The 3,402-nt window shown below is 40.3% G+C and overlaps 1 pseudogene; it reads right to left on the bottom strand.

Moving 5' to 3' along the window:
• Nucleotides 1–312: 312 nt before the first annotated feature.
• Nucleotides 313–506, bottom strand: LOC110596005 (annotated as a pseudogene).
• Between the last annotated feature and the right edge of the window lie 2,896 nt (nt 507–3,402).

Genomic DNA, 3,402 nt, shown 5'->3' with positions numbered 1-3,402 from the left:
TTTTTTAATGTTCACATAACTTTTATTATAGCATAGTGCTAAAACTGTTCTATTTTATTATTGTTGTTAATCTCTTACTGTGCCTAATTTATAAATGAAACTTTACATAGATATGTATGTACAGGAAAAACATAGTGTATAAAGGGTTTGGTACTATCCAAAGTTTCAGGCACCCACTGGAGGTCTTAGAATGTATCCCCCAAGGATAAGAGGAGACTATTATATGCAAAACCGAAAGCTATACAACAGTGAGAAACATTAATAGGACAAATTCGAGTTATAAATGAAGTCATTCTTCTGAATTTCCAGGTTTCATTGAGTGTCAAACACCACCAATCTTTTAGTCCTTTTCTTCTCGTACATTATTCTATATCCACATTCTCTGCATCTGATTAGATCCCTGGATTTTATTTCATTTTCTGTGTGATGTTTTCCACAGATATATATCATTGGCTGCTGTTTTGGGGATTGAACATCCTTCTGGGTGTCCATTGTTAGTCCCTACAAAGCACCCACAAGCTTCTCACTCCACAGCATCTTTCCTTTCTAATGGTTCTCTTCCAGCCACCAAAATGCCTAGTGAGGAGGAAAGATGTTTGCTTGAGTTTGTCAGGATTACATTACTCTGGGCCTCACATTTTATTTTCTCCATCTTTACCCAAAATGTCAGCTCCTCTGGCCAATTTTATGCTCGTAAATTCTGTCTCATAACGTGCTTCTTTTTCTCTATCCAGATTTTCCCTCCTTACTTTTCACTGTACTCTCTGGAACTTTCTCCTGATCTAATAACTCTTCCATATTCTGAATTTCTTCACAGCACATATCCTACACTTTAACCACAATTAATTTCTCCCCAGAGTATGTGACTTTCCCGCATCCTTCTTAAATACAAATTCCTGGTTCTTTTCTACTGTGACTCTTCCCTTGTGTAGTCTCTTTGTGACTAACTTGCTTTTCAAAGTCAACACCAGCCCTTTACTGTCTTGTCTTTGGAAACATTTGCCGTCAGGCTCTATCCCCTTGGTTCACCCCAGCTCCTCTATGTCGTGAAGAGCCTGCTGCTCCTCACCCCTTACTGTACCTTGTCCCATTCATCAATGACTTTGCCTTCTGACTCATGGTCCTCTTCTCCACCCTGTCTCCTCTCCATCCTGAGTGACTTCAGCAATCATTTGTAGGAGGCACCCCACACCCAGGCCCTTTGATTCCTTGGTCTCCTCATCTCCAGTTCCTGATTCTTCCACTCCGCGTCAGCCCCTCAGAGTCATAGTCTAGCAGAGTTCTCAAAGTGTATTTCAGGGACTGGCTGCATCCCTGAATTGTCTAGGAGGCTTGGCAAAGTGCAGAAAATGTTGAATCCCTTTTGTTGTTCCCAAAAATCTGCTTTTAGCCAAGCTTCCAAGGTGATTCTTAGGCAAACTTTAAGAGCCGTTGTGCTGAAATTTGTTCTCCTCAAAAACTACTCCACATTTTAATTTAATAACTTAGAAATCTCAGTCTCTAACCAGAATCTCCCATCTTTCTAGGTTAACTTCTCAATTATTCCCTGGACAACTGTTCTTGATACAATGAGTCCTCTTCCTTTGCATTTTTTTCTTGATGTGCTCTCTCCTGATTTCTCTTCTTTTCTTTTTAGCTACTGGCCACTGCACTCCAGTCTGGGTGACGGAGTGAGACTCTAACTAAAAAAAAAAAACCAAAAAACAAAAAAAAAAGAAAGCACAAAGGGACAAGGGAATTGAACATTTGCGCAAGAAAAAAATTGAAGATTAAAAATGAGTGCTTGTCTCATTAAGTTGTGAGGATTAAATGAATTAATATAGTAAGGGACTTAGAACAGTACCTATCATATAGTAAATACTCAGGAAAAGTTTATTATTATTATTAATTTTTAAAATCTAAGCTCGACCTGCTGGGCTCCGGCGATCCTTCTGCCTCAGACTTCCAAGTAGCTGGAACTACAGGCATGTGCTACCACGCCGGGCTAACTTTTGATTTATTGTAAATCAAAAGAGGAGGTCTCGCCAAGTTCCCGGGGCGGGTCTTTTTCTTTGCTTCCATCTGGCACTGTCCCAGCCCAGGATCCAGCCTTCAATGTTTGCAACCTGGACACTGAGCACAGGAGGGACTGGAACAGTCTGAGTTCCTTATCACCTGCCCTAAAGGACCCTGAACACCGGTGCTTAGAGAAGTTAAGACGCTTTGGATAATGACTATTAATCTAGTCCAGAGTGAAAGAGATAGCCAGATTCTGAGTGTGAGCTCTTTAGTGGCAGTGGGTAGGGGGTTATTGATGCCTCATAGAGCCCCAGGAATCCCAAGCAAGGGATCGAATGTTTTGCAGGTGAAACTGTGCCCAGAGCCATAGTTCAATGAAAGCAGCATCACTCTTATGACTTTTTATATATATATATATATATATAATTATGTGTACGTATATATATGATTGTGCCATAACATTTCACCATAAAAAATAATAAAGGAAAAACACATCATTTTCTTAACCAAATTTAATCAAGTTTAAGAAACCACTATGCCTTATTCCTTAAGGCCCCTTTATTAAAGTCATACCTAACTTATTTCTTCTGATGCTAGCTTTTTAGATGTTGGGAAAATCTATTCGCTTTCTCTCTGGTCATTGAGAAACACATAATAATTCACAGTGACCTTTTGCTTTGTACTTCTGGAATCCCTAAGGTCAAATTCCAACTCAGTAAGGGCCTTGTAGCTGATCTATCTGTGTTCTATTCCTTTTGGCCTTAGCCACTCATTCCATTCTGCTCTCCCCCTCTTTGGTTCAGATGTCTTAAATTTTTGCATATGTTTTCAGTAAGTTGCTTTGAATGCTTTTTTTTGGAGCAAGATTTGATACAATCAGAGATAATATATATGATCACACAGTGATATATACACAGTGTCTCTCAGATATGGTGAAGTAAAGATTTGAAGAAGAACTAGACAGAGTCCTGTAAGTCCCCATTCTCAATTCACTGCAATACTCAAAGGTAGAGAGGACTTGGGACCTATCCAAACTAAGTGCTTATTGCTCAGCAATTCAAGAAAAAGTGGAATTCCTCACTCCTTAAGATATTTAGAGTGGTTGTTATTTTAAAAATTAAGACTGGGTGTGGTGGCTCAAGCCTATAATCCCAGCACTTTGGGAGGCTGAGGCTAGAAGATTGACTGAGTCCAGGGGTTCGAGAACAGCCTGGGCAACTTGATGAGACCTCATCTTTACAATAAATCAAAAAATTAGCCAGGCATGGTGGCATGCACTTGTAGTTCTGGCTACTTGGAAGGCTGAGGTGGAAGATCACCTGAGCCCAGCAGGTCGAGGCCATGGTGGCTGTGAGCATGCCACTGCACTCTAGCCTGGGTGACAGAGTGAGACTCTGACTCAAA

Source organism: Carlito syrichta, unplaced genomic scaffold (genome assembly GCF_000164805.1).
Source record: "Carlito syrichta isolate Samal-C Ts95f unplaced genomic scaffold, Tarsius_syrichta-2.0.1 Scaffold305701, whole genome shotgun sequence".
Classification (NCBI taxonomy): Eukaryota; Metazoa; Chordata; class Mammalia; order Primates; family Tarsiidae; genus Carlito; species Carlito syrichta.
This window is presented reverse-complemented; position numbering and strand designations above follow the sequence as displayed.